Genomic DNA, 13,552 nt, shown 5'->3' with positions numbered 1-13,552 from the left:
AGCAGCGATTCACATGCGTCGATACGGTCAAAGATGTTTTTTTGCGTCAACGTGTGTGGCACCCATACATCGAGCTTCTTTGTGAATCCAAGCTTCTTCAAATGGTTAATAACGGTTTGATGACTTATCCCCAGCTCTTGGCCGATGCTACGGCTGCTACTATGCCGGTCTTTCTCGGCTAATTCAGCGATTTTGTCGCAATTTTCGACGACAGGCCTTCCGGAGCGTGGCGCATCTTCGACGACCTCTACACCAGAACGAAAACGTTGAAACCATCGTTGTGCGGTGGAAATGGAAACTGTATCGGGTCCATAAACTGCACAAATTTTATTGGCAGCTTGAGATGCATTTTTGCCTTTGTCATAGTAGTACTGTAAAATATGTCGGATTTTCTCTTTATTTTTCTCCATATTTGCAACACTATAACTCACGAACGACTTAACCAAACAAAACACTGTCAAGGACTATATTATAGCGCGCAAAAATACCTTTCCAACAAGTTATAGTATGACTCGATACAATGAATACAACTAGAACTACGCGCTTACAACGACACCTCGCGGAAATACCGCAGGACTTTTTTGACAGCCTAATACTACCATGATTTCTAATGATTATTTCAAAAGTAGAGACCCACAATTGTTATATTTTCCTGCATGACCGGAATAAATCGCCCCGGAAAACAACGGCAACAGAACAATCGCTCAGAAAAAGTGTAGTAGGCTAGAAATATTGTGGCGCGGAAAAACATGGGTATAAATGCCTCATAGAAAAAAAGAGTAATTTCTATTATAAATTAGTTTTATCGTTTTCGTTTTTCGAAATCAATTCGATGCGATGTCTCGTATGCAAACTTATGTTCTACTGATTGCCCGGTTAGTTTAAAACATAGGATAGATCCTTCAGCAAGGTCCGACCGAGTTTTAGCGAGCATCGGACGGTATACCGCTCTTCAACGTGGCGCTGGAATGTGTTATACGGTGAGCGGGCTTCAACATTCGGGGCACGATTTTCAACAAGTCTAGTCAGTTTATCTGCTTCGCTGACGACGTAGACACAATCGGAAGAACACATGCGGCGGTAGTCGACTTGTTTGCCTTCGAATCAATGCGTCTAAGACTAAATACATGCTAGCAGGAGGGACTTATCGTAACAGTGTTCTTCTTGGTAGTAGTGTTGTGATCGACGGCAACGAGCTCGCGGTGGTAGAGGAATTTGTTTACGTTGGTTCGTTGATAACAACTGACAACAACAACAGCCGTTGTTGTCATAGTCAATGGAAGTCGTGCCTACTATGGGCTCCGCAAATCCTTGAACTCCAACAAACTCCGATCCCGTACGAAGTGTACCATGTACAAATCCCAAATTCGGCCGGTTGTTCTTTATGGGCACGAAGCATGGACGATGCTTGAAGAGGACTCACAAGCGCTTGGTGTTTTTGAACGTCGAGTGCTCAGAACAATATACGGTGGTGTACAGGAAAACGGAGTATGGAGAAGGAGATTGAACCACGAACTGGCGCAACTCTGCGGTGAACCCAGCATCCAGAAAGTCGCCAAGGCTAGAGGAATACGATGGGCAGGGCATGTTGCTCGCATCGAATCCGGTAGGGACAAGAAGTAGACGAGCACAGCGAGCGAAGTGGTTGGACCAGGTGGAGCAGGACTTGACAAGAATCGGTGTAGCCGGGAGTTGGATCGTGTTTATTGGCGAAAAGTTGTGAATCAGATCTAATCTCTCAATGGGATGTTGAATCATTGTAAATAAGTAAATAATTAAGGTATATTTGAGGAAGTATTTTCAATTTTTTTTAATTGCACGAATAATGATTATTACACTGTTGACAGCTGAATGCGTAAATGCTATCTGAAAATCGGTACCTTGCTGGTGGTACGGGTTCTGGAGTAATGGGGTGTCAAAGAACGAATTCCAATGAATATTTTGAAACTATAGGACAATAAGGGGGGTCTCCGTAGCCACATTGGTTGCGCGTTCGCTTAGTAAGCGATCGATCGTGAGTTCAAAACCCAGGGCCCTCATTGACCATCTTTGTGTTGTTACAGAATAGCTACGTCCACGCAACAATCATCAGCGATGGAGATCGATCCACGGTCGAAATAAGATCGATTCATCCATACAACTGCTCTGCTCTGCCAGCCACATCGGGCTACTGTTCTATAAATAACTCAACAATGATCAAACAACTGTCTCCGCTGTCCGGTGGTCCAACTGGATAATGGAAAAACAGAAAGAATACCCTTACGCCTAAATGGCTACTGTGTGAATGTACCACCATATGTAATGGTATAGAAGGAATACTGGCGAATGGCAACTGTGTAATGTGCTAATTATAGATATGATAACCATGTGACATGTACACGATTAAAATTCGGCTCTGTTACAGCTAAAATACTAATGAGCCTTAAATAAATAAATGGGATAAAAAAAAATATAGGACAATACCTAAAGTGTTACAAATGGCGGCAATTTGGGTTAAAAATGAGTTATTTCTCATGAAAAATCGTTGCTCATAAAATAAATTTAAAAAAATCGAAAAAATGAGATATCAAAAACGGTCATGTGACGCTTTAGATAAGCTATACTCAACCTGCGGCCCACCGTACTCTTTCTGTTGGCCCGCCTGGCCCGTTATCATTTTGTATGTGTAACAATCACGAAAACTTAAGAAATCATCTCGGGAAAATGAGATGAGAATAATGGAGTTTGACACATTACACGTTATTTCACATTACACATTTACACATTAGTTAGTTGTCTAGTTAAATGATATTAGTAGATAAAATATCTATTAAATATATTTAATCCGATCATTAGGGCTAATCCTGTTGACGTTAGTGGATAAAAATGAAAATATGGATATGAAAATATGAATTACTATTTTTTGACATATGTCTACGTCTTTCATTAATGATGCCAAATCAGAAAACAGGTCACGTTTTTTTTATGAAATAGTTTGAACGTTAAAATTTTTTTTAGCTCTGAACGGATTTTGACGTTTCCAATCGAACCTGAAATGTTTTAGAAATTTTCGGTACGTTATAATTACGGTTTCCTAACTCATAATGAGCGATTTTACAATATTTAAATATCACTGCTAATGAGACGAGCGTAAATCGGTCGCTTGAAATGCAAACGCAGCCTATTCACAATTCATCAGTCATCTAACTAGCGACCAGACGGCAGCAAGGCTTTCGAAATGAGTGTTGAGTGTTTCGAGTGTGTATACCTCATTGTCAGTTGAACAAAGTGGTATGTCAATCACTTCATTTGAAGTCGTGTGAAGTCGGTCGTGTCTTGGACATCATGCTTCTTTATTTTTTTTGGCGGCCCGCGACACTATGACTAACCCTTGTTTGTGGCCTCTTTGGAAAAAAGGTTGAGTACCGCTGCTTTAGATCATTCATTGATAAAAAAAATAAGCTAAATCTGTCTAGTAGACACTGAGATATCGATACCACCAGCTGAAAAAACACGGTTTCGAGAAAAACCTGAGGGGACACCTCATACTCTTGGCTGTAACTTTCCAACGAAATCAAACATAGAAAAATCCTTCTAGGACAACATTTCTGAAGGCATAAACTTCCCTAAAATGCAAAAATATCCTTCCAGACCGGTTATAAATATCGTTCAATATTTTTCGAAAGTTTGTAAAAAAATTTTTACTCTACAATATAGACTACACATTTGATACGGTAAAGTTAGTTTTCATTCACAAGTTCTACGTTAAAAGTTGGCTGAGAAGCAATCCATCCTTATTCCAGACCGCGATCTGGTTTGAAATAAGCACGATGTTGCATTATGTAACCCGAACGAGATCGATTTCTAAAATCCATCCGGGGTTTAAACATTCAAAAATCAATATAAAATCTATCCGAGATTCAAACCCAATCGACATATGCAAAAGAGGCAACATTCCCATTCTACTTTGTTGTGCGATCTCGATTCAGAAAATGGTGTCGACAACGTTGCCGATACCGTGGCATTTCGCAAAGATTTTATCGATATGTTCTTCGTATTTGACAACAATTTACGAGCCAGCACTGTGCCAATTTGACATCGTGTCGATCATGTCGATGCTTTGTTTTCAAGAAAGTTGAAATAAAAAGTAAGGAAAGCGCTGTTTTGATAATCTTTTTATATACAAATTATTCAATTCACAATTCATCTTCACTTCCATTCCAAAAAGCTTGTGTAATTCGTCGCAATATTCTGTTGTTCGATTCAAATCGTTCTCTATCGTAATTTATTGATATTGTTCATAGGCAAATTTTACAATGATGTAAGTGTTTGCTAAAGTCTGGTTAATATCTTTCTTTGAAACTGCATCATCAGAACTGTGCATTTCGTCATAAATAACACGGATTTTCATTATAACACATTGTGTCAAATATGCCATGACCTTATGACGAATGATAAACCTATGAAACTAGAAGCAAATAGTTTAATCTAAAAACATATGGTTACAAATATGTATTACCATTCTACAGCAAAAAATCTCCATCTGGTCGTGATGTTTCTTAGAAATGTGTTCTATAAAAACGACTTGAAGGCTTTGATTTGATTTTCGATTTACGTCGATTGATAGAAAAAATATGTCCTAGACATTGTTCTGTAGTTTTATGAATCGGTTTCTGGCCAAAGCATAGAATTTTCTCGGGTGTTCATATCTTCCCTCAATAGAACGTGATATATTTTCGAAATGAATAGAACTCTTCATAGATCCGAAATGTTCTTTTTGCTTTATTGAACATCGAAGCCGTTCCGAGAAATTTTGTATGCAGGGACCGAAATCTTCGAAGATGAAAATTGAAAATCGACTCTCAACTCAGTGGTTTCGCTTCGACTAGGACTATTTCGACATTCGCCGCCAACATAATTTGAAATGACGTGACTCATTAATATAAATCTGCCTCTTCATTCAATCTGGCTTCAATCCACACTTCTACTCCGTCTGACACGAATCTAGTTATCCGCGTACAAAATCTTATTTTAACGTCCATATAAAGCAGGGTTGGTCAAACTTTTGGGCATTACGGGCGACGAATTGTTCAAATGTTAGGCGGCGGTCTACCAACATTGACAGTATTAAAAAGTCATCAAAATACATGTAGTACTAAAGAATAAAACAAAGTTTTGACTCTCCTGTACTCGCGCGTAAAATCATAACCCGTATACACGCGCACGGTATCACAGACTGTGCTTGTCTCTGTGATTTTGCTATGGTGTATTCACATGCGTCATTTGCATTTATTTAAAGTGATAAAAGATATAATTGAATAAAAAAAACTCCAGAAAATACTTTTTCTTCAACTTCATTCAGTTTCCACAGTCTTTTAATTCAACCTCCTCAAAACAAAATTTTGTATGTCTGTGAGACCGTATGCTCGAGTTTAATGGGTTGAGCCCCGAATGTTTATTGTTGGGCTTTCCATTTAACCCGCATCAAGAGCGTTTGCACAATATTAGTGTTGGTCCCAGCTCCCAAAGATACTTATTGCATGAATGGAAAACAGTAAGAATTATTAATAAATTTGACCAGTAAGTATTCAGATTTTGTAAAACATCCGAAAACAAACCGCATGTATTTGATTTTTTTAAATTTTGTAACTGTCAGTCTCAGTCAGTTAGCGCTTTCCTACCAAAAAGCTCAACGTCTCCTCCTAGGGGTTTGGAGTTAAAAGAAAAACATAGGTCATACTAATAAATATTCAATGATAAATTATTCTATAAAATAAAAATAGCTTTCGGTTACCAAATAATTGATAAGTAATACTTTATTTTCTGTAAAGTCTCATCAATCAACATCGTTGATTTTTTAAAGGAATTGTCATTGATTTTATTTTTATAAAAAATTACCGAAGATGACTTTTGTATTTCTTAATTAACTAGAGGTATAGGGGCTCTCTATCGAAAATGTTGGACCCTATTCTGTAAATTCAATCGAATGGTCGGTTCGATCCCTAAACTATCATACCGAACAAATTTTTGTATTTTGTAAATCGATAGAATCTTATCGAATCGAGTTCATTCTTGAACGTCGACGAATTTCATATTTTGAAACGTTGCCGAAATGTTTCTCAAAGCAAAACACCAGAAATGCAGCAAGCAAACCAAACAGCTCAAAAAATTATGCCGATAACTTTCACCCGATTGTATCTATAACAGCAAAATAGTGCTAACCAGCAAAGTTCTGTTCACCTAGAATTACATAATAGTGGTCAACATTTAATTTTAGAAATTCATAATTTCTCATTCGTCACTGTTGCTCTGTCGCTATATTTCTTCAAAGAAATCTGCACAATTAATTCACATTACTTATCATAGTATTAAAATTAAAATAACAATACTGCATTAAAACTTGCATTCGCAGTCTTCAAAGGCAAAGTTTTCTCCAAAAATTCAGTTTTTATTGATTTTCGAAACCTTATGCCGAACAATTTATTGCTTAATTACAAGTAAAGGTCGAACAACTGGATAGTAAATAACTAACAATCTGAAAAAAATATCAAAAGGAAACTTTATTGAAGAAAAATCTCCTCTTACAACTGATATGTTTTATAAAGGTTAGCATAAACACCTTATAAAAAAAATCACGGCAAAAGGTGGGATTATATATTTAATCCATTGTGTTTGGAGGAGGCGCTATCCTAAACCTGCTGGCGGGCGCCTAGGAACACCTACGCGGGCGACCGGTAGACCGCGGACTATCGTTTGGCCATCCCTGATATAAAGTAAAACGAAAACTTGATTTTTGATGCAAAAAAGTTGGTTGGTCTGAGCCTAGGGGCACGGACTTGACATAGCACTGTGATTGTGTGTAATAATTGCTTTTGAATAAAGTTTTTTCATTGTTCAAAATCTGTAATTTGTTATCTTTTGATACATTAAATAGAAGCCCTGGAAAAAGCCGTTTCCTGTAGGAACTTGTATCCTTTAACGGGTTAGATGAGATAACGTGGTAGAATCTGGAACCACATTTTGTTCAAAAATGTACACAAAGATACCATTAAAGCCAAAACTAGCCTTTTCTTCTGTTTATTAAATTATGCAAAGGAAGACAGAGAATAATCATGTATCATTTTTAAACACAAGTCTAAATAATTAGGATCTACATAAGTAGAAGCCTAAGTCAAATAAATCTATGACTACAGAAATATATTAACGATAAAAATAGCATTTTCTCCTCCGTTGTCACGTTGTACGTAACATTGTTTGTAGGGGAGATGGGGGTAAGACGGACATGTTAAGCAAAACTTCAATTGTATCTTTGGAAACTCGTATTTTCCAAAAAAAAGCAGTTTCATACTGGTTTTCGGAATAATTAGCCAAATGTTTTATAAAAATTTTTTTTTCATGTTTTTTACTGAAATTAAAACAAGCATTTTTATCGATGCGGGTAAAATGGACATGTAGTGGGGGGAATATGGACAGGTCAATGATATTAGGCTGTCAAAAAAGTCTTGCGGTATTTCCGCGAGGTGTCGTTGTAAGCGCGTGGTTCTAGTTGTATTCATTGTATCGAGTCATACTATAGCTTGTTGGAAAGGTATTATAATATAGTCCTTGACAGTGTTTTGTTTGGTTAAGTCGTTCGTGAGTTATAGTGTCGCAAATATGGAGCAAAATAAAGAGAAAATCCGACATATTTTACAGTACTACTATGACATAGGCAAAAATACATCTATGCCAATAAAATTTGTGCAGTTTATGGACCCGATACAGTTTCCATTTCCACCGCACAACGATGGTTTCAACGTTTTCGTTCTGGTGTAGAGGTCGTCGAAGATGCGCCACGCTCCGGAAGGCCTGTCGTCGAAAATTGCGACAAAATCGCTGAATTAGCCGAGAAAGACCGGCATAGTAGCAGCCGTAGCATCGGCCAAGAGCTGGGGATAAGTCATCAAACCGTTATTACCCATTTGAAGAAGCTTGGATTCACAAAGAAGCTCGATGTATGGGTGCTACACACGTTGACGCAAAAAAAACATCTTTGACCGTATCGACGCATGTGAATCGCTGCTGAATCGCAACAAAATCAACCCGTTTCTGAAGCGGATGGTGACTGGCGATGAAAAGTGGGTAACTTACGACAACGTGAAGCGCAAACGGTCGTGGTCGAAGCCCGCTGAAGCGGCTCAGACGGTGGCCAAGCCCTCATTAATGACCAGGAAGGTTCTGCTGTGTGTTTTGTGGGATTGTCAAGAAATAATCTATTATGAGCTGCTTCCCTATGGCCAAACGCTCAATTCGGACCTGTACTGCCAACAACTGGACCGCTTGAAGGTAGCACTCATGAAGAAGAGGCCATCTTTGATAAACAGAGGCCGCATTGTCTTCCATCAGGACAACGCCAGACCACACACTTCTTTGTGACGCGCCAGAAGCTCCGGGAGCTCGGATGGGAGGTACTTTTGCATCCGCCGTATAGTCCGGACCTTGCACCAAGTGACTACCACCTGTTTTTGTCCATGCCGAACGAACTAGGTAGTCAGAAGTTAGCCACAAAAAAGGCCTGTGAAAATTGGCTATCCGAGTTTTTTGCCAATAAGGAAGCGAGCTTCTATAACAGGGGTATTATGAAGTTGGCATCTCGCTGGAAACAAGTCATCGAACAAAACGGCGCATATTTGACTTAAAACAGATGATTGTAACTAATTTTATGAACAAATGAAAATTCAAAAAAAATCCCGCAGGACTTTTTTGACAGCCTAATATATATTGAGTATTCTATGCCCATGAGTGCTCTCTTGGGAAGTTCGTGTAGCTGTTGTTGTAAATTGATCTCATTGGGTGCTAAGTTCTGCTTATTTATATGTGCATTCGAGGAAGTGAAGCGGGTTTCTTAGGAAGACATATGAGGGGCTTAAAATGAAAGGGGTCTAAGTGATTTGATCGATTTCTCTACATCGACTCTCTCTTTGGGTCATAACTTAGCTGCAAATACATTCCCAGCTGTATTTACCAACGTGGAAAATAGAACCTCATCTATCGGATTCTATAGCAAACTTAAATTGGAAAGTTTTTGCAGTTGAATTATTAACTAAATAAAAAGTTGATGAAGAGAAAACGATCAAGGCACTTACACCCCTTGCATTCTGAGCCCCTCATATATGGGGAGCATAATATTAAGATGATCTTCTAAATCAGCAGCCAGTTAACCCTCCTGTACCCGCGTGCAAAATCATAACACGTATATTCGCGCACGGTGTCACAGACCGAAAATTGAACTTTTCTGTAATGTTGACATTTTGTATTGTTCAGGCTTTATTGGCCTTTATTTGAAGAAGAGGATATGATTGAATGAAAAACCTAAAAAAAATATGTTTTCTTCGTCTTTATTATGTTGTAATAGTCATCTAATTCAGCCTCCTAAAATAGAGTAATTTTTGATACTCCAACACAAATAACGAAATTCGAATTTTTCACTGATATTAGATGAAAGTAAGCAACTGAATATAATTCATGGAAGTATAAAAAGCTATAAAATAACATAAAAATGTATTAATCGATTGTGGTTTCATTGAAGTAAGACTCAGAACATAGCATAACTGCATGCTCGAAACAAACATGTTTTTTTACATTTCATGCAGTTGTTTCGTGTTTTTCGGGTCTTTCATAGAAGAGAAGAATGCATAACGACCTTCTAGATAATTGCCAGATGATAGGGGTTCTGGAATATAAAGTTTGCATATTTCTAATATTCTTTGTCTCTGTTTTCTTGATAAACTAAGAATTAATGTCTTTTTTAGATGGAGCATAAAAAGATGAAATGAGGGGCTCAAAATGAAAGGGGTGTAAGTGACATCATCGATTTCTCTACATCGACTCTCTCTTTTGGTCATAACTTAGCTGCAAACACATTCTCAGCTGTATTTGACAATTTGGAAGAAAGGTCACAGCCTCATCTATCGGATTCTGTAGCAAACTCATATTGGAATGTTTCAGCAGTTGAGTTATTAACTAAAGAAAAGGTTGATGAAGAGAAATCGATCAAATCACTTACACCCCTTTCCTTCTGAGCCCCTCATATAAAAGTATTTCTAGGAACTTCCTTTTCTTTTTCTTGTTTTCTTGTCGATTATAAAAAAATATCCCATTATAAAAAAAATATCTTCGAAACTGTAACTGTTAAAAATTACCATAAGCTACCAATTAGTTTCTATTTACAATTACTACTAGTTTACTGTTTACAATTCTTCCATAAGTGAAATTCTTTCACAAGTGTATGACTATTATATTTAGCGAATAACTATACGAAAGTCAAACATTTATATGTTGCTTTTGAACGTGTGAATATAACGACGAATATATCGACAAATAGTTAATATATGGAACCGTTCAATCCAGTTACAAAAGGGACTGAAATCAAATAAAAATAGTCCGATGCATTATATTCAATAAATATTCCATGCCACTAACATTAATTTATACATTTCATTCAACAATATTCTTGAATATGAAAAACAGGAAGTAGGTTATATCTGTGGTATAACCGCAAGGGTGACGTAGGACTATCGTTGATTCAGTGATCATTTGTTTTTAGTTGCATCTGAATCAATTCTGAATGAATGAATAAATGAATATTTGGGGGACTTCGAAAACGAGAGCGTTATGTTGAAGGCACAATATTTAGCAAAAAAAGCAATCACACGAAAGTTGTATAATGCATAATACATTGCTTGTATTGTGATATGATTTGTATTACATTTCCAATAGACAAAATATATGTTGCATCAAATTAGTCTACATTATTTTTGCGTTCGCTCATCCTTTCTCAGAACACCCATTTCTCTTTTGAGAAATTGTTGGGTAAACATCCCGAAAGACGTGGTCTTACGTTGATCGCACTTGATTGAAAAATCACAAAACCAAATGTATTTGGTCGCAGTGTTATATGGATAGAAAACATCAAAATAAACTCTTTCGCTTGAATGTTTTTTTTCAATTCCCAGGGGAACTGGCAGATTATTTTTCAACAACGATAACGTCCTTCCAGATTCTCTTCGATACTCGAAGCCCACCAGTGGTTAATGCTAACTCGATAACCACCAGTTCATTGCACTTGATTTAAAAATCACAAAAGCAAATGTATTTGGTCGCAGTGTTATATGGTTAGAAAACATAGGGTCAGGTCAGGTCAGGTCAGGTCAGGTCAGGTCAGGTAATAAGCGCACCAGCGCTTTCATGATGAACGAAGTCAGCTTCACCAGAACAGCGACAACATGCTCCAATCGCTGTTCAATTATAACTGAGTGGATTTCCGAGCGGCGCTCGCTTATATACCGATTGGTGATTTCAATAGCCTGTTTTGAAAGCAATTTTAAGGCAATTGAAACAAGTTTTTGGATGAAAAAGTAACAAGTATATACCGCGTAGACATTTTATCTTTCGAATGAAGTGTTTATCATACCATTTCGGTCAGTTGTTTAAGAGCTATTGACGCTCAAAATCTCGGTCGCCGGCGTAACGCTTTCATTTTCGAAACTTTGATTTTACACCCCGGTATAGAAATGAAAGACGTAGTCCTACGTCAAAATGGCACTTGTCCAAAAAAGTTACTCCTATACTCGCGTCGGTGTGTCAGACCGAAAGTGTGAAAAAAGTGACAAACGCCTTAGTACAAACTATGTACCAACACATGCGATACGCTAAACGATGACGAACGAGGAATAACGAAACTAGAGAGAATCGCAAAGTCGTTGTGTTGATATCTTCTGAGAAATGCACAAATTATTGATTCCTCGGTCTGACAGACCAATGCGCGAGTATAGGAGTGTTAAATTCATTCATTGCCTTGTTTACATAACCAAACAGCATGCTCGATATTATGACATCCTGGACCACAATTACATGAATTGTTAGTAACAAGACTTACACGATAAAAACGTGCATTGACGTGCATTGTACCACTGTTTTCAACTGCTGCAGTATGACCAAGGTACCCTCGCTTTGTTATGCAGAATGCGATAACAAACGAAATAAGCTTATGTTTAGTAGCTATGACAAATTATGATCCGGTAGATTAAAGTGATATTCGAGATGCATTAAATACGATACACATACAACGTCATCGTCACCGTCTCGTCAACTATTCTCTTGGCCTTATCTTACCGACGTCAAAGTTGCCTATATATATACATACTGGGTGAAACAGTCATATGAAATGTACTTTCTGACATATTGGTTTGTGAACAATACCGATCGCTGTCGGTATTGTTCACAAACAGCTCTGGTGAGAGCCATATAGAAGTGTCGAATAAGAATCAGCAGCTGCACAAGAATAATATAAGTTGAAACAGAAGCAGGTACAGAAATTGATTCGACGCAGTCCGGTGGATTCATTAGTTAGTATCAACTGCAAACGACGAATGTTGTCGCCCAAACTTTACAGGAAAATCGTCAGAACGGCAGCCTGTAAACTGCTATGACGCCTATACGAGCTTCCTATATGAAGATGTGCTTCCTTGTGGAAATAATGCTTCTACAGAGGGATACACATCAGACTGTTTTGAACTATCCTGAAAGTGCACTCGATCAGAAGGTTTAGTTACGTAAGAACTGGCACGAAGATGTACTGAGATAAATCCGCCGTGGTTTAAATGCTATGCAATTGCGAACTGGAATGAAAACATTTTCAATTTCACTGTTTTGATATACCGTTCTGAATCATATTTCGGACGCTTAAGGCATATGATGCAGAAATTATTTGGTTGATATTTTGAATTAATTAGTTCGTTATGCTTTTAAACTTTCTACTTTGGTACCTATTTGATTTAAAACCTGAAAAAATAATCGAATAAAATGCTTTTTAAATCAAGCGAATAAGAATGAAACTTCGGACACGATGTATAAAAAAATCAAATTTCGGACAGATTGAATTCAAATTTCGGACACTTTATTTTGTAATTTTTTGAACGAAAATTATATTACACTTGGTTATATTTTATAGTCAACTGCAATTGCACTTACCAAGCAATTACAGTAGCCTGATAACGATGATGAGAACTGATGAAACACGAGAGAAATTTAAATATTGATGAATGGGTAAATTCTACGTGCTCACGCTAAGCAAACGTCAAACACCATCGATAATGAGCGGATTTTAGATTGATAGTGAAACCAAGGGATTACTCTAAAGAAGCAATTGTGATATTAATTTTATAATTATATCATCAGTGCATCAAGCATTTCAAGATATGAGAACAAAGTGTCGGAAATATGATTCGGAACGGTACACTTCTCCCAAATGTGAAAATACAAAGATGGCGTATCCCAACAATAAAAAAACACCCTCTCCACAAACCGCGTTCCCGCGTATACATATATATATATATATATATATATATATATATATATATATATATATATATATATATATATATATATATATATATGCACCTTGGTTGTATGTGCATCGCACTCTAATCGTTTTTTGGTCTCAGTTTTTTGACATTCATTAGTCGATCAAGCGAACGATTGCCGGACATCCCTATATGTATGCCATGGGTAGATAAAAACAGCTGATTGCAAA

The sequence above is a fragment of the Toxorhynchites rutilus genome, chromosome 2 (assembly GCF_029784135.1).
Source record: "Toxorhynchites rutilus septentrionalis strain SRP chromosome 2, ASM2978413v1, whole genome shotgun sequence".
Classification (NCBI taxonomy): domain Eukaryota; kingdom Metazoa; phylum Arthropoda; class Insecta; order Diptera; family Culicidae; genus Toxorhynchites; species Toxorhynchites rutilus.
The sequence above is the reverse complement of the archived record's forward strand: the minus strand, read 5'-3'. Positions refer to the sequence as shown.